The sequence below is a fragment of the Bos taurus genome, chromosome 19 (genome assembly GCF_002263795.3).
Source record: "Bos taurus isolate L1 Dominette 01449 registration number 42190680 breed Hereford chromosome 19, ARS-UCD2.0, whole genome shotgun sequence".
Lineage (NCBI taxonomy): Eukaryota > Metazoa > Chordata > Mammalia > Artiodactyla > Bovidae > Bos > Bos taurus.
The window spans coordinates 8,740,014-8,758,541 of NC_037346.1; the positions used below are offsets into that span (position 1 = coordinate 8,740,014).

Consider the following 18,528-nt stretch of genomic DNA (forward strand, 5'->3'; position numbering starts at 1 on the left):
GAAAACTGACCTTTTCCAGTCCTGTGGCCACTGCTGAGTTTTCCATATTTGCTGGCATATTGAGTGCAGCACTTTCATAGCATCGTCTTTCAGGATTTGAAAGAGCTCAACTGGAATTCCATCCCCTCCACTAGCTTTGTTCGTAGTGATGCTTTCTAAGGCCCACTTGACTTCACATTCCAGGATGTCTGGCTCTAGGTCAGTGATCACACCATCGTGATTATCTGGGTTGTGAAGATCTTTTTTGTACAGTTCTTCTGTGTATTCTTGCCATCTCTTCTTAATATCTTCTGCTTCTGTTAGGTCCATACCATTTCTTTTTTTTTTTAGGTCCATACCATTTCTGTCCTTTATCGAGCTCATCTTTGCATGAAATGTTCCTTTGGTATCTCTGATTTTCTTGAAGAGATCCCTAGTCTTTCCCATTCTGTTGTTTTCCCCTATTTCTTTGCACTGATCGCTGAAGAAGGCTTTCTTATCTCTTCTTGCTATTCTTTGGAACTCTGCATTCAGATATTTATATCTTTCATTTTCTCCTTTGCTTTTTGCTTCTCTTCTTTTCACAGCTATTTGTAAGGCCTCCCCAGACAGCCATTTTGCTTTTTTCCATTTCTTTTCTATGGGAATGGTCTTGATCCCTGTCTCCTGTACAATGTCACGAACCTCATTCCATAGATCATCAGGCACTCTATCTATCAGATCTAGGCCCTTAAATCTATTTCTCACTTCCACTGTATAATCATAAGGGATTTGATTTAGGTCATACCTGAATGGTCTAGTGGTTTTCCCTACTTTCTTCAATTTAAGTCTGAATTTGGCAATAAGGAGCTCATGATCTGAGCCACAGTCAGCTCCTGGTCTTGTTTTTGCTGACAGTATAGGGCTTCTCCATCTTTGGCTGCAAAGAATATAATCAATCTGATTTCGGTGTTGACCATCTGGTGATGTCCATGTAAAGAGTCTTCTCTTGTGTTGTTGGAAGAGGGTGTTTGTTATGACCAGTGCATTTTCTTGGCAAAACTCTTATCAGTCTTTGCCCTGCTTCATTCCGTATTCCAAAGCCAAATTTGCCTGTTACTCCAGGTGTTTCTTGACTTCCTACTTTTGCATTCCAGTCCCCTATAATGAAAAGGACATCTTTTTTGGGTGTTAGTTCTAAAAGGTCTTGTAGGTCTTCATAAAACTGTTCAACTTCAGCTTCTTCAGCGTTACTGGTTGGGGCATAGACTTGGATTACTGTGATATTGAATGGTTTGCCTTGGAAACGAACAGAGATCATTCTGTCGTTTTTGAGATTGCATCCAAGTACTGCATTTCGGACTCTTTTGTTGACCATGTTGGCCACTCCATTTCTTCTGAGGGATTCCTGCCTGCAGTAGTAGATATAATGGTCATCTGAGTTAAATTCACCCATTCCAGTCCATTTCAGTTTGCTGATTCCTAGAATGTCGACATTCACTCTTGCCATCTCCTGTTTGACCACTTCCAATTTGCCTTGATTCATGGACCTGACATTCCAGGTTCCTATGCAATATTGCTCTTTACAGCATCGGACCTTGCTTCTATCACCAGTCACATCCACAGCTGGGTATTGTTTTTACTTTGGCTCCATCCCTTCATTCTTTCTGGAGTTATTTCTCTACTGATCTCCAGTAGCATCTACTGGAGTGACTTGGAGAAGGCAATGGCACCCCACTCCAGTACTCTTGCCTGGAAAATCCCATGGACGGAGGACCGTGGTTGGCCGCAGCCCATGGGGTCGCTAGGAGTCGGACACGACTGAGCGACTTCACTTTCACTTTTATGCATTGGAGAAGGAAATGGCAACCCACTCCAGTGTTCTTGCCTGGAGAATCTCAGGGACAGAGGAGCCTGGTGGGCTGCCGTCTATGGGGTTGCACAGAGTCGGACACGACTGAAGCGACTTAGCAGCAGCAGCAGCAATGAGTGACTTAGTATTTTCTCTGATATTTTCTCCTTTGATATTCATTGCCAAAAGGATGAGTGAGTCTTAAAGAGCTGCTTCAGGTGGCACTGGCTAGCTTGCTAAAATCTGTCTATGGCACCAGACTCTTCATTCTAGGAGGCCAGCAAGATAGTGATCCCCCCCCCCCCTCCAAGCTTTCTTACCTCCTCTCAGTTACACACAGAAACACACACACACTGTCGCCTGAACACATCCTCCTGCTGAGGTTTCTCTTCATTCTCCAGAAGGAGCTGTGGAAACCCGGGCCTCCAGGAAACGAGCCGGGGAGGGAGGGGGCCGCGGGGCGGCACTTCCTCCGCCGCAGGCCACCCCTCCGCGCGGCCCCTCCCTGCCCGGGCCTGGAGGGCCCCCAGCCGGGAACAAGGCCGCCTTTGAAAGCCCGCGCGGCCGCAGCCGGCCGGGTTGCCATGGCCACGGCCCTCCGGCAGGGAGGCGGCGCGGCGCCCGGACACCCGGCCCGACCCTCCCCGCGGCCCCGCCCGTCCCCTGCGCCCCTTAGCCGCCGGGAGCGCGGCGCTCCTCCGGTCAGAAGACGCCGTCCTGAGGGGGCAAAGTGGCGAAGGCCCGCCCTGCCTCCCTCCGGCCCTGCCTCCTCGCCCTGGCTCGGGCCGCGGGCCGCGCTGCGTGGCCCTCACAGTCGCTGCGCCGGGACCCGCGGCCTGGGGCTGCCGGGCGGGCGGCGCAGCGACGCAGCCTGAGGGCGCGCGCCGGGCCCTCGTTCCCCCGGCCCCAGCGTCCCGAGGAGCCAGCCGGGCGTCTGAATAATTCAGCCCTCAAACTGTCCTGTGGTCTGGGGCGTTTCTTCATTTATTTTTTGAAGAGATCTTCAAATTTTTTTTGAAGAGGTGAAACTGCCGTTTCACCACGGGAAGCAATTTAATCTTAAACCTGGCTCTGGTTTGAGACCCAGGACCCCCCCCAAGACTGCAGGGAAGGGGCCGCTGAACTTCCTGAACCCAGCCGACCGGCAGCCCAGAAGCGGCTCCGAGGGGCGGGGGGCGGGGGCGGCGCAGTCTCCAGGGAGGAACTGAATTGTTGGAGAGCCGCGAGCGTCAGCCCGTAGACTGCCTCTAGTGGTGGGTCCCCAGGCCCCTCCAGCGTCCCACCCGCCCCCGTGGGCCTCGTGTTCACTCTGACTCAAGAGTACCGAGCACACAGTTTTGCCACGGGTCCCTGGCATCCGGCAGCTTTGGCTTCCCTTAACCATACTAGCTGATATTTTACCGAGCTTTCATCTCATGTAACTGGCACAATAACCTCATGAGGTAGGTACTATGAATATCCGCCTGTTACAAGTGAGGACACAAACTGGAGGAGGTTAGGAAATGGCCCCAGGTCACACAGCTAGCAAGGGAATGGTGAGGATGCAGACCCAACCGTCTCATTCCAGACTTCGTGCCTTCATCCCCACCTAACATGGACATCTTCAAAGAGTGGAACTAACTCAGCCCAGGGAAAGTGACATGACTTGCTCATAGTCAGCCCACTGGGACCGTGTCAGGCAAGGACTGCTGCTGCTGCTGCTGCTGCTGCTAAGTCGCTTCAGTCGTATCTGACTCTGTGCGACCCCATGGACTGCAGCCTACCAGGCTTCTCCGTCCATGGGATTCTCCAGGCAAGAACACTGGAGTGGGAGAGCCATAATGGGGACTAACATCATTTCCACAATTGCAGTTTCAAGTACAGAGGTGAAAACACACGCAGAGTACTCCTTCTTTTACAATGTTATGGTCTAATGGCCTATAAATGCAGCTTGACCCAAGCAATGGACCATGCTAGTCCTGTCCACTTCCTTCAGTCTCTGCTCCATGACTTTCCAACAAACAGCTCCCCTGCCTCCAACAAAACTGAAATTCCCTCTCACAGCAATATAATCTCTCCCACCCCTCTTCAGGGCAGTGCACTCTCCAAGACTCCTAACACACCACCCTGCCAGCTCATATTTATGCAGCACTTTATAGTAATAGTTCTCAAAGCTCTCTTACAGACATCCAGTCAGCTCAACAACCCTTGAACCAGGTAAGCATCAGCACCTTTTTTGAGGACTGCCCCCACCCACATTCACAGGGGAAAGGACCCAAGCCAGGTGGTACTATGTGACAATGTGCTCCTGGCCATCACTGATTGGACCATCAGGAGACAACTGACAGTAAGCGATCGATCAGATTCTTTCTCAGGAATCTGAATCAAAGGTCTGAAATACAATCCAGTCTGATGTTTCTAGAAGGAAAATGGGTATATCTGGGGGCTGAGGACCCATGACATCTAGCATACATCCACAGAAGCAGTGGCATCCTGCAGTTCCAGGCTAGGGAGGCCAGCGGTATTTCCTGCCCTTGATTCTTACATTCTCCTTGGCTTCAAATAGCTCAAGTTGGTTTCTGTTACTTGCAATCAGTAGAGTCTGAACTAACAGATGGGTTGGATAATGATCCTCCTTTTGCAGATGAAGAAAGAGGCTCACAAAGGTGGAGTGACTAAATGATTATCACAAGATTAAATGTAATAAAGGAGAGGTTAAAATTCCTGCCATGTGACTCCCCTTCGGCCATCTGTTGCCTTCTTCCCTGGACTAAAGAAAGTGGCAGGTATTCCCTTCTTGTTAGTGTTTTTAAAAAAATATGACAACTGACGATAATTGATGAGGCTGTAGGCACTCTAATAGATTAAAACCAGAGATAAGAAATACAGGCAGCACGCAACCTCTGTGATGGCCCACACTCTGTGGAGTGTGCTTCTCTCTGAATCTGAATAAATTCCCTTCTTACCTATCGAAAAACAAAACAAAATCCTCTCCTTTGAAACCATGAAGACAACCCTTTGCCCTTCTACACTTCCCAGCCTCCTTTACAGTTAGGTTGGAGCCATGTGAGAAGTTCTGACCAATTAAATGTGCATAGAAGTAATAGGTGTCAGTTCCTTGGTAAGGCAGTTAAAAGCCAGGGGCTGGGGAACTGTGATGACCCCATATGTCCAGATGATGTGACTACAGATGGGAGGAGGACTGTCTGACCCACGTCAGACTTCCTATGAGCACAAATGAAATGTTGTGTCAAGCCGCCCCAATGTCAGAGTTTGATTATTACTGCAGCATAGTGCAGCTACTCTCCCAACTGAAACACATAAAACATTCAACCGGGGCTCTTCAGCACATTTCTCTGGTCTGCAGCACGCTTGAATTGTCTAACATTCATTTGTTTAACAAATATTCCTAGAGCCCCAAGACTAGACGCTGTAACGGGTACAGCCAAGAGCACAGTTCAGTTCAGTTCAGTCGCTCAGTCATGTCCGACTCTGCGACCCCATGAATCGCAGCATGCCAGGCCTCCCTGTCCATCACCAACTCCCAGAGTTCACCCAAACTCATGTCCATCGAGTCGGTGATGCCATCCAGCCATTTCATCCTCTGTCATCCCCTTCTCCTCCTGCCCCCAATCCCTCCCAGCATCAGTCTTTTCCAATGAGTCAAGTCTTCACAAGAGCACAGTAGTAAAAAAAAAAAAAAAAAGACCCAATTTCTCTCTTCAAGATGGCCCCTATCTGGTGACCCATAGACCAGACTTTGGGACTAAAAGGAGCAGTTCTGCAGGCATGAAGGCGGGACCTCCCCCTGGGCCACTGACTAAACTGCGCCCCAAGAAAAGTTAAGCTGCCAGAAGGCAAAAACAGCTTGTCCCAGCGACTCCAGGAGGGTGGCAGCCAAGACTGAGTCCACACCAGGTTTTCACACCCTGGGCTCTACCAGCTGCCCCCCTGCCAGCCACGTGGACACATACAAGTGCCTCCCTTGCCCTGGGCACAGAACAGAAGGGAGAAGGCATCGGGGAGGAGCCATCAGCAGAGCAGGTGGCTGGTAGAAAAACAGGAGCAATAAAAGACAGAGCTCATTTGCCCTCACCCTCCTCTGCAGCCTGAGTATCTCCTCTGGAATTACCCCCCTGCTTAATTTATTCTAGCCCCAGAAGTCCCCAACACCTGAGCTTTCTTCCCCCCATCCCTTGTAATTGAGGGCCAACCAGAGAAATCACTCTGACTCTTTGTGTCAAAAGCTAGATGAGAAGAGAAGTGAGGCAGGCAGAGCCATCACATACAGTTATGTGGGCTGTTCACTACACAGAGGGTCCACCCGTAGGGGCAGATGGGGTGAATCCAGCCTATGCTCAGCTTACTAAGTTGTGAACCCTGGAGAAAGGGTCCTTTCTTCTCATTCACACAAAGGTATCTGCTGTACGCTGCAGCCCCAGAAGCACCAGAGTGGGGGCTTCTCCACAAGGAATGAACAAGTTTGGTAATGGGTCCAAGGGAACGTATTGTACTAGCTTCTCTAAGTTTGAGTATATTTGAAACTTTTTATCATAAACTGTAAAACAAAGAAAAAAAACACATCCCATACAATAAGTGGCTATTACGTGGACAAGTTACTTAGCCCTCAGCCTCAGTTCCCCCATCTAAAAAGACAATAATCCCTGGCATATAGGTTTGGTACAGGACTAAATTAAATAACTGAAGTGAAATGCTTGACATGAGTAAATCCTCTTACACATAGGAGCAGTGTTAGAACAGTAGGTACTGGGACTTCTGCCTTGCAATGCAGGGGTCGTGGGTTTGATCCCTGGTCCGGGAAGATTCCACATGTCTTGGAGGAACTGAGCCCATGCCCCATAACTAGAGAGTCAGTGCACTGCAAGGAAAGATCCCGCAGGCCACAACCAGGACCCAACACAGCCAAATACCTATTTTCTTTTTTAAAAAGTATCTGCTGCTGATGGCTGGGGAAGAAAGGAAAATGAGGCAAAATAGAGGCAGTGGGGCCTTGTGGAGAAACACAACCACTCTGGGTAAACTGTGCTATGAGGTCAAAGGAAGTCTGAAAACACAACCACCCTGTCACTATCCCTAAACTGGGTGGCTGGTCTGAGGGAGTCTTCCTGCAATCCCTCCTTCCCAAAGGGACCTCCCCTTCCTCTGGGGACCCCAGACCCAGCTCATGATCCAAAGGAGAGTCTGCAGAAAGGTCACAGAGAGTAAGTCAGAGAAGGATGTGCCCCCCAGCTTCCTCACAAACTCAGAGACAAAGAGGGTGACTCCAGGACCTGGAAGCTTCCCTTCCTAGTTCTAGAAGAAAACAAGAGTCCCCCAGAATGTACCAGGGGAACCAGGTACTAACTAACACAGGGAGGGCCTCGCCCCACCCCCTTCAAGGGGTGGAGTCGGAGTAGCCATTCACATCCCTAAAGATCAAATATTATGTTTGCGTTGTCCAGTTGTATGGGATGAATTTTTACATTAATATCCTCAAAATTATCACTGCTATGTATGAATTTCACCAGTGGTTTGCCATCTAAAAATGCGTGAGTGTACACTCAGTCACGTCTGACTCTTTGCGACCCCATGGACTGTAGGCCCCCAGGCTCCTCTGTCCATGGAATTCCCCAGGCAAGAATACTGGAGTAGGTAGCCATCTCCTCCTCCGGGGATCTTCCCGACTCAGGGATCGAACCCAGGTCTCCCACACTGGCAGGTGGTTTCTTTATTACTCAGCCACCTGGGAAACCCCATTGAAAACTGACCAACCCCCAATCCATTTCTCTCATAAGGTCTATTCCTTTCCCAGAGCCTTTCAGGGCTGGAGAGGGCTGGAAGTGGCAGTGCCACAAAGCCGGCAGCCCTTCCGAAAGCCCCCAGGGGCCCCCACCCTTGGCTCGAGTCACCAAGGCCCTTCTGTTGGCCCAGCTCTGCCCTGGGAGACCCAACAGAAGGCCTCTGGTTTCTGTCAAATACCATCGCACCCACTCTCTTTTCCAAGATGAAAGCTAACAGGATGATCCATCCTCTTATTAAGACAACTCATGAGAAGAAAGTCACCCAAGTTCTCAATTCTGTCTCCTTTGAGCACAAGCCACTCCATGGGTCACCCCCATAGAGGTTCACAGAAATACAAAAACAGACGAACTTCCACTAACAAGCCTCTCCTTCACCTTGCCTTTCACATCTCAAGAATTTGCTATCCGTATCTATGGCAGTTTTCTCAGTTTCTGAAGCTGTCACGGCTGAGGGCTGGAATGGAAAGACAGGCTTCCAAATAAAATGTGATAGGAGAGCAAAGAGACATGTGGCCCTTAAATCCACAGTGCAGCCCCTCACAGCAGAGAACAAAAAGCCACCGAGAAAATGTCCTTCTCTGTCTCTGCTGGTGCTCTTTGGCTCTGTCCCAAACTTAGAAACAGCTGTTTCCCTATAACTCCAAAAAAAGCTCTCATATGCTCCGTCTCCTCATTCTTTCCAACACTGTGATCTGTACACTTAATCTACCTCCAGGCTCAGCTTATCCCTCCTTCGGCTCATCAAACCACAAGAGGAACAGTGGAAGAGTAAGAAGTACTACACGACAACAAAGCCATCTTAGAAACACCGTCTACAGAGTCAGCAGCCTGGCTTTCAGGGTTTAGACCCCAGTTCCTCAGTTACCTGACTGTCTGCCCTTGGGCACATTGACTTAGCCCTCTGAGTCTCCATCCCCTCATCTGGAAAGTGGTCAATACTACTGTACACATAGTGGGCTGAGTAAATAAATGTATCCTCTTAAAATGCAGAGAGAGGTGACTGGCATACGATAAGTAGGTAACCAAAATGTAATTATTGTTAGACCATTACAGCCAACTAATCGGAGAAGGCAATGGCACCCCACTCCAGTACTCTTGCCTGGCAAATCCCATGGACCAAGGAGCCTGGTGGGCTGCAGTCCATTGGGTCGCTAAGAGTCGGACACGACTGAGCGACTTCACTTTCACTTTTCACTTTCATGCATTGGAGAAGGAAATGGCAACCCACTCCAGTGTTCTTGCCTGGAGAATCCCAGGGACAGGGGAGCCTGGTGGGCTGCCATCTATGGGGTTGCACAGAGTCAGACACGACTGAAGCGACTTAGCAGCAGCAGCCAACTAATGCAATGCATGCGTGCATGCTAATTTGCTTCAGTCGTTCCAACTCTATGCGACCCTATGGACTGTAGCCCACCAGGCTCCTCTGACCATGGGGATTCGCCAGGCAAGAATACTGGAGTGGGTTGCCATGCCCTTCTCCAGGGGATCTTCCCAACCCAGGGATTGAACTTGTGTCTCTTACGTCTCCTGTATTGGCAAGCAGGTTCTTTACCACTAGCGCCACCTGGGAAGCCCCATCTAGTGCAATAGGGACTATTATTACCAGCTCTGGTTAACACATGTGTTCAAAACCATTTGTTGTTGTGGGTACAATAACAGATTAAACTCAAGAAAAGTACAAACTAAGAAATTAAGTGATCTGCTCAGAATGACAGTCCATACACAGCAGAGCTCAGACGATCTCTCATCTTGGACTCTGAATCACATACTCACAAATTTCACACTCTAACAAGCTCTCTCCCTCAGGCACGGAAATTTAAGAAGTCCCGTGGATCAGCATCAAAAACAGATTTCAATTCTGTAAGCCCCAGAGAGTGGCAATATCTCAAGGGAATGTTGCAGGATTTGCCAAACAAAATTAATTTCCATTTGTTTTCATATTCCAAGAAAATATACCAAAGCGGCCTTATGCCACCCCATCAAAAGTGTCAAAAGACCCCTCAAGGCCAAGGATGACACCCTCCTCAACAATATTTCAGCCTCCCTTGGGAGGCTCCCAGGCTGTCAGCAATTTGCAAAAAAGGTCAGTGCAAATCATTTGGGAAGGCATTTGTGCTAGCCTGGCCTAAGACGTGTGGACTTCTGCCAAGCCCACAGTTTTTAAAAACATGCACTGTCTTCACCCTTGATAAACAGCAGCCAGGCTACAGAAATATTTCCATTACACCCAAAAGCCTGCTTGCCATCACAACTCATTGAAATGGATGTTTCCAATTTGAGGAGAGTTCAACAAAAACATCGAAGAACACCCCAACCTTCCAGCAGAGGTAACCATTCTGGGATTTAGGAAACCTCTAAACACTATAAAGGGTGTTTGTGGACACAGATTATTTGTTAAATACATGCCCTCATGCCCACAGTCTAACTATATCTAATACATGGATTGAGCCCATTTCTTCCAGCTCTTTTATGAATGTTTATGCATTAGATTACACAAGTACTTTCACCAATGCTCTCTGTGTTTCAAGACTCTGATGAAATCATTGCATGGCCATGCTGGAGAAAACTAGTATTATAAAGAGTTTAGCGCTGTAGCTCTGGCTCTAACAGCAACTAGCCACTGATGATGATATGATTTCATGAAATGAGGATAATAACAAATGTTAGCAGTAGCTAACATTTATTGAGAACTTAATGATTTGCCAAGCACTGTGCTAAGGCTTGCCGTCTATGGGGTCGCACAGAATCAGACACGACTGAAGCAACTTAGCAGCAGCAGCAGCAGCAACAATTAGCATGGCACCCCACTCCAGTACTCTTGTCTGGAAAATCCCATGGATGGAGGAGCCTGATTGGCTGCGTGCAGTCCATGGGGTTGCTAAGGGTCAGACATGACTGAGCGACTTCACTTTCACTTTTCATTTTCATGCATTGGAGAAGGAAATGGCAACACTCCAGTGTTCTTGCCTGGAGAATCCCAGGGACGGGGGGGCCTGGTGGGCTGCCGTCTATGGGGTCGCACAGAGTCAGACACGACTGAAGTGACTTAGCAGCAGCAACAATTAGCAGAGAAGGCAATGGCACCTCACTCCAGTACTCTTGCCTGGAAAATCCCAGGGACGGAGGAGCCTGGTAGGCTGCAGTCCATAGGGTCACTAAGAGTCGGACAGGACTGATCGACTTCACTTTCACTTTCATGCATTGGAGAAGGAAATGGCAACCCACTCCAGTGTTCTTGCCTAGAGAATCCCAGGGACGGGGGAGCCTGGTGGGCTGTCGTCTATGGGGCTGCACAGAGTCGGACATGACTGAAGTGACTTAGCAGCAGCAGCAACTATTAGGGGTATTATTACTCCCATCATATGGTTCAGGCAACTAAGACTCAGAAATTGAGTTAACTTGCCCCAAGAACACAGTAGCAACTAGCAACGGTGGATTCAAACACAGGCAGTCTGACTCAGAGTTTTTAACTACACACTATAGTTCTTTTTCAAGGTGCTTAATGACCCAGGACCACAAATTCCTCTAGGAGCAGTCTGGATGATCTTCAAAATCCTTCCTGGCTTTAAAATTCAATGCTTCTCTCTTTTAGCAATAAAATGAATTTATGACTTGGAGGAATAAAATGCAATGGTGCTGTAACACTGCTCGGGTGGGATGAAACATCTGTGTCTGCCGCACCCAGAGCCAGTCAGGGGAGGGAAGGCACTGATTTTCTGAGATAATGATGCCCTGTGAAACCGCCAGACTGGCCGCAGTCTCAACGAGAAACGACAGCTTAAAGGCAGCATCTTAAAGGATGCACCAACTCGCAAAAGTCTGCAGGTTCTCAACTATCAGCTCTCAAACCTTCATTTGTCTTTTTTTTTTTTTAAAAAAGGGAAACTCAAATGCAAGTTGTAAGGATACGGGTATAAGATGTTGGGGGAGGGGGTGGGTTATGGCACACTGATGCCTGGCTTTCCTCCGAGCTTGGCACCTGCTCATGCAAAACCCACTCCATCCAGGTAGTCTGTGTTTTACAGCTTCCCTACGACCTCGCAGCCCTGGCTCAGAAGTTCTGTAACTGTGCAGGCTTTTGCCCTACACACACCTGCTGATACCGTCATAGGCTGCTGCCCGGTGCATAGACACAGAGATGCTCAATGGCTGCCTCCCCTGACTGTATCTCTGATTCATCTTCCTCCTCTCCCTGCTCAGCGCAGGAGTTCCCTGCCCGCCCACCTTGCCACTCGTGACAGCCAATGGTGAGGCTCTCCCAGCAGCCTCCTCCTCCTCTCGCTCGCTCTAGCTCAGGCTCTCTCTCTCAGCTCCTGGTACAGCCTGAAACCGAAACTAATCTCAGACCTGAACAAAGTGAAATCATTTCCTAAGCCTGATCACCCTACATGACCGCAGAGGATCTTCTCATCAGAGCTCCAGATTTAGAGCGCTGGTTGCGGGGGTGGGGGGGGTGGGGGGTGGGGGGGTGAGGGTGGGGGTGGGGGGGTGAGGGTGGGGGGTGGGGGGGTGAGGGGGTGGGGGGTGGGGAGGGATAAAGAGTTGTGCAGGTGCTTCCTAGAACTCAATGCTTCCTTAATGAATAGGTAAGAAGAAGCAAGAGACCCGCCATAGGGTTTTCTGCTGCTGCTTTTCTTTAATTTGCACAAGTCCATTGAAATTCACCCCAGGAAGTAAACTTCACCACTCAGTATTCTAAATTCATTGTCCAGCACTGGCTCCTGTTTGGCTCCTCCTTAATCAGATTCTCTTCTGAGAGCAAGGCTTGTTCCTTTGGTGATCTCTGTAGCCATCTTGCTGAATGCAGCCTAGATAACTAGACCACATGCTTTTCCTAAATTTGAAAAATGCAGCCTTTTTACTTTCAGGCTGGGAACAACAAACTACAACAAACAAAAAAAGGCAAGTCATCATCAATGAACATAATGTCCGCCCTTGATACGGTTTCAAAAGAATTATGCACCCTGGGAAAAATCCCAAACTGTTTTGTTCGTCATGCTTGCCCCCAGCACACCTTCGGGTGCCTCTCTCTGTCGCTAGGGGAACGGTGTAATGATTCAGTTGCTGGCTTAAGCAACACAGAATTGAAAAGGTAAACGCACTGGCCAACAAGTGTTTGGTAAAAGAGGAATAACTTTTGGATTGTGTGCTATTTACTCTTCATTCAACCAAGTTTACTGAAGGCCCTAGAGGTATGCCCAAGCCTCTTCTAGGTGCTGGGCCAGGAGGGTGAACAGTCACTTAGTCATGTCCAACTCTGCAAGTCCACAATCTGTAGCCCACCAGGCTCCTCTGTCCATGGAATTCTCCAGGCAGGAATGCTGGAGTGAATAAGATGACTACCAGCTCCCACTGGGCCATTTTCAGAACATTTTTTGAGTAGGAGCTGAAGCTTTTCTCTAGCGCCAACAGCCAGACAGTCAACTGCTTGCGGGTTCCTGCAGCCCTCTTCACAAGGCATGGACTCCATCCGGTAGGGCTGTGGGGTGTCCCCAGAATGCACCCCCCTTCTGACAGGGATCAACGCAGGGCAGCACCCAGCTGTGGGCAGATGTGGTTTGTGTCTTGGCTTATTAATGAATGACCCACTTAAGGAGACAGACATTCTTCAGTCACTTTAACAGGAAAATGAGGGGTTAGGCCAGATCTGAGCGACATTCTAGCTCAAAAATTCCAGCTTGTTTTCCCCTCCCTGTGCTGAGCTGACACAGATCTCGAGGGGCCTCTACTTCATCTTCCTGTCTCCAGATGAAACCTCTTAAACCACAAAGACAAATGGAACTTGCTCCCATTTCTAAAGACCTTCGGGGATGGCCATTCCCCTCTGCTCCTGTGAGTCACTTGTCCTCACATCCTATCTGGAATGTTGTCCTCAGATCTTACTTAAGTCCTTCCTCTGCAGTTTACATTCACTCGCCGCTGGTCCTGCTTCTAAGTATGGAGAGACAAGAGTGAATCACTGTGTTCTGAGCGATAACGCTGACAAGATTTTTAGTTTTTCTTCGGCATGTTCACTCAGGCAATAGAGGAGGTGACTATTAAAAACCACAAAGGTCCCAAGGGAGCCAACTAATGCAAGGGTGCTGCAGGATCCATCCAGAAAATTCGAATCTACTGAGGAGTTCACAGAGTGGGAGAGCGATATATACTCTGACCAGATCAAAAGGCTGGGGGCAACAGCCCCTTTAACCTCCACTCAGCTCAAGCGCCCCCTCCCGCAGGAAGCCCTCCCTGCCCAGCTCCTCCTCTGGCTGCCAAAGCATCTGCCTCTTCAGCACTCATTTCAGTGCAGTGTTCGCCATGGCAACTGAAGTTCTAGGCTGACATATTTGTTCCCCCCACCTAGACTGTAGGCATCTCTAAGTCAGGGTCATGTCTTAGTAACCTTTGTACTCAGGCTCAGGCTCCAGGAGGGTGTCTGGCACTCAGCCAGTGGTTCTCAGTAAACAGTGCTAGGCTGAATGCTCAGCACATCCCAACGATGCTTGAATGTTGCACTGTCAGCCCTTCACTCGGAGCACGTCACCCCTCCAATCCCACCACCCCCCCATCCCCACCTCTCAGCCCTCAGCTCAGTAGGGGTCTCTCTCAGACTTTCTCTAAAGATGTAAGCTCTGTAACCAAGCCTCTTGGGTTCAAATCCTGGCTCTGCCACTCTCCAACCATGCAATCTTGGACATGGTATTTAAACTCCTTATGTCTCCGTTTCTTCACTGAAATATAGATTTAACCTTTCATACGATCTTGTGAGGATTAAATGAACTGATTCATGAGAAGCACTTGGAAAAGGGTCTGACCCATAGTGAGTGTTCAGTGAGGCTGGAATTATGTCCCAAACCTATGGCTTCATAGAAACCCCAACCTGCTTCTACTCTGGAGTGTCATTGAGCCTACCCACCCCCACACTAGACCCCATTCCTCCAGAATCAATGTTAACAGTAATCTAAAAAGCCAGTCAACCCTCTTTACTGATTATGATCCTCCCCCTGCACCACCCCACCTTCACCAGTTTAGAAGGGAAATTTTCCAAAGAAAAGGGAGGAGAGTTAGTTCCACAGCAGGGTTACAAATGCTGAGTCATTCTGCCCCCAATGATACTTCTCTGTCATCACCCTTGACACTTCAGGCTCATCTCCCCATTGTGTGTTTCCCTCTGCTCAAAATGTAAGCCTCACCCCACTCCATCCCACATCTCCAAAAGCCAGCCTCAGCCTCTACAGTTTTTACCAAAGATCTCCCTTAATGATAAGATGCCTCGGAACGTTAGCACCCAAGTGCAAAAATAAGAAAAAGAACGATAATAATAGTTTCCACTCTAAAAGAAGACTTGCTCTTTGTCTGGCATATTATCTCCTTTCATTTTTTTCTAAAGCTGAGAAACTGAAGCACCTACAGTCATAGAGTAAGATGGAGAGCTGGGAGTGCAACGGGGAAAATGTATGTAACTTTAGATCCTACACGGTAAACCACAAAGCCATTCTAGAAATGGACACGGAGTGGCCAGATTGTCTCCTGGGGGTGGAAGTTAGAGAGATTTGGAGCCTTTTTATCCCACCAGTCATTCCCCAGTGCATTTCACAATTTATGAAAAGGGAGTTTTTGTGGACAGGCATTGTTACTGTATCTGTCACTTATGACCTGTTTTAAAGATAAGAGCAATAGCTGGATTATTCAGAATCTATTACACTGTTCAGACACATCAGAGAGGCCTACTGGGAGGCTGAAAGCAGAGGCCATCAGAGAACTGAGTGAGCCAGCACAACCAGCATCCTCGCCAACCTATGGCGGCCGCGGTGGCAGCAGGCAGACAAGTCCTGGAACCTCTCGTCACCACCATAGGACCCTTACAGCCCACCTACAAAATAACTGTCAAGCCCCAAGTTAGGGACCGCCCGCTGGACCAGAGCACCCCCAGGTCCTTTACAGTTCTCACTTCCTGAAAGCGTAAAAGCCAAAAAAACCAGAGGCTTCACCTCCTTCCAGGGCACCTTGCAGAGTCAAAGCAGATTCTTGCTCCCAAGGCTCGAGAACACTCCGGCCTATCCTGCTCATTGTCAGGATCAGGGGAAATCTATCAAGGCAAAGTACAGATAGGAAACCCTGAAGGAAGAAACAAGTCTAAGTGCTACTATCTGCTCAACACTGTGTCTGTTAGTCAAAGAAAAATCTCCATGAACTACCATTGTCTGGGTCCACTGGGACCTAAGAAGGGCTTCTCAATACCAAGCAGAGAAGCCACAGATGGCAGACCCTGCTAAAGGCTCTTCCAGATCCCCAACAAGGGCGATGCCACCAAGCCTTGGGCAGCAGCCCAGGGCCCAGTGAGCTTTGGTTAAGAAACAAAAGGCAGGCCTGGTCTCCTTGAGGACACACTGGGGATGGTGACAGCCATTCCTTTTGGCTTGCCCCCTCTTCCCTCGTCCATAAGGATCTAAGGAACCCGACATGAGTTTGAGCAAACTCTGGGAGATAGCGAAGGACAGGGAAGCCTGGCGTGCTGCAGTCCATGGGGTCTCAGAGTTGGACCTGACTTAGCCACTGAACAACAAGGAACCTACAATACTTTGATCCTGGCCTTGAACAACTCTGCACAAAGGCCTCCTCAAAAGGAGGAGTGTCCTGGGACTTCCCTGGCTGTCCAGTGGTTAAGACACCATGGAGCATGGGGTGGATCCCTAGGGATCTAGGATCCCACATGCTGAGCGGCTCAACCAAAAAGTGAAAAAAAAAAAAAAAAAAAAGGAGAAGCATCTTTCACACTTACACTCTCCACTGAAGCATGTTCCACCACCTCAACCCCGCTGCCCCAAGAATGAGCTGGGACTCTTATTTTGACTCCTATTTTGTTGTGACAGCATCCCTCACCCTAACCCCTTTGTGCCGTGCTTAGTCGCTCAGTCATGTCTGACTCTTTGTGATCCCATGGACTGTAGACTACCAGGCTTCTCCATCCAAGGGATTCTCCAGGCAAGTGGGTTGCCATTTCCTGGAGTGGGTTGCCATTTCCTCCTCCAGGGGATCTTCCCGACCCAGGGATCAAACCCAGATCTCCTGCATTGCAGGCAGACTCTTTACCATCTGAGCCACCAGGGAAGTCAAAGTGAAAATCGCTCAGTTGTGTCCGACTCTTTGCAACCCCATGGACTGTATAGTCCATGGAATTCTCCAGGCCAGAATCCTGGAGGGGGGTACTGATCCCTTCTCGAGGGGATCTTCCCAACCCAGGGATTGAACACAGGTTTCCCATATTGCAGGCAGATTCTTTACCAGTTGAGCCACCAGGGAAGCCCCTAATCCCTATATTTACCTCTAATTCAACAGCTCTGTGGCATTGGCCTAGTTAGTGCCCAGAGCCTTCTCACCACAAAGGCAACAAAATCAGCCCCTGGAGAACGGCCACCCCATTGGCCCCCATTCTCTGGCTCACTGTCAGGAGCTGGGATCCGGTTCAGAGTTTCCAGGTCTCCATGGCCACAAGCCCAAAGTTGCATCGGAAGGTCATGAGAAAAGCCCTCTTGAGAGATCTGCTCTTCACACCCTGGAACTATTCACTGACTCAACACAAAAGAGGAAACTGTTCCAAACCACCTAGGCTGAACCACAGATTCGAGATCTTAACATGGGTCCCAATTCCAAGGGGCACAGCAACCCTCTGATACTGCATACAAAATGTGTCCCTGCCCACCTGCCTGTGCCAGAGGGAGGGAGAGGGGAGTTAGAGCTTTCACCAGATCCTCAAAGGGGCCCATGACCCCTACCTCTGGCCCCAATCTGCGCCCCCCCCCCCCCCCCTTATTATCATCCCTGGGTCATGCTAGTTGCTCAAGGTCTTTCTCCTATCTAAGGATGTGTCCAGGCCTGAGGCCCCAATCCTGGTCCCTTGCCTCCTGCTCCTTCTAGCTGCAGTAGGTGGACTGGGGCAGGAGTAGGGGTGAATTCAAAGTCAACCCTCCACACACACCCTCCAGCTTCCTGGTGACCTGAGCCAGGTTTCTCTCTCCATCCCAGAGATGCCATCCTCCATGCAAACAGAGGTCCCAAAGACCTCATCGGCCAATAGCAGAGAGGGCCCCATTTCACACTTGATTCCTTGCCGCCAAATCTCATGGTGAGACGACTTCCTCTCTGAGAACTCCTGGCGTCCCTCACCTCCTTCAGGCACACCTGGCCAGCTCCACCCAGGCTGGCAAGATGAGCATGCGTGGCAAGGAAAAGGAACGAGAAGCTCAGGCACCTCCCTAAGTCCTTTCTCCTGGACCGGCTGGCTCAGGGTTCTCAGGACGCCCAGCCAACAGGAGGGCTTACTCCCAGTGCTCAGCAAGCTCCTGCCTGAGCGGTAGGAGGGGAGGGAGGTGGTCCTGTCTCCTAGGTCACCCCTAGGACAACTGAAAAATTCCCAGTCGTTCCCCCTCACCCTCCACTCTCACCGAAAGGAAGAAAATCTAAAAGCTTCCTCCGCTGACATCAGATTCCTCTCCAGGAATTTCCTTTCAGTGTAAATTTCTTGGAACGAAAACTTCTTTCAAAGGGAAAAGAAACGGACAAGCCCGTGCTAGGTGTAAAACGAACAATGCAAGCCGCAAACAGAGAGGAAAGGATGAATTAGCGCCAACACCACCCCCCTGGAGCTTAGAGCCCGGGGCACCGGGAGCCCGAGGGGCGGGGGCCGAGGGGCGGGGACGGCGCCCGGTGAACTTTCCCTGGCCGAACCGCGGGAGATGCAGCTCCCGGGGGACCGGGTGGGACCAGAGAAAGCGAAGCCGACCCCGGCGGGGGCAGGAAGCGCACCTCCCCTTTTCCTAAAAGGAGCTCAGGCCCTGGCAGGCGCCCCCCGCCACCACCACCCCGCCGCCCCCTGCCAGCCGTCGCCAAGCAGCCGGCTCCCCCCGGCCCGGGCCGAGCGGGGAGGGGCGCCCACACAAAAGGGGCAGCGACTGG

The 18,528-nt window shown here is 49.9% G+C and overlaps 1 protein-coding gene across 5 annotated transcripts in view; it reads right to left on the reverse strand.

Moving 5' to 3' along the window:
* The window catches only part of CUEDC1 (CUE domain containing 1), a 90,882-nt gene that overhangs the window by 69,877 nt on the left and 2,477 nt on the right, over positions 1-18,528 (reverse strand). The window contains 1 exon segment of one of the 5 annotated variants that reach the window (NM_001099064.1): positions 2,131-2,214. The exons of the other annotated variants lie outside the window; for them this stretch is intronic. The gene's annotated coding sequence lies outside the window, so the exon portion shown is untranslated. 5 annotated transcript variants of the gene reach the window in all.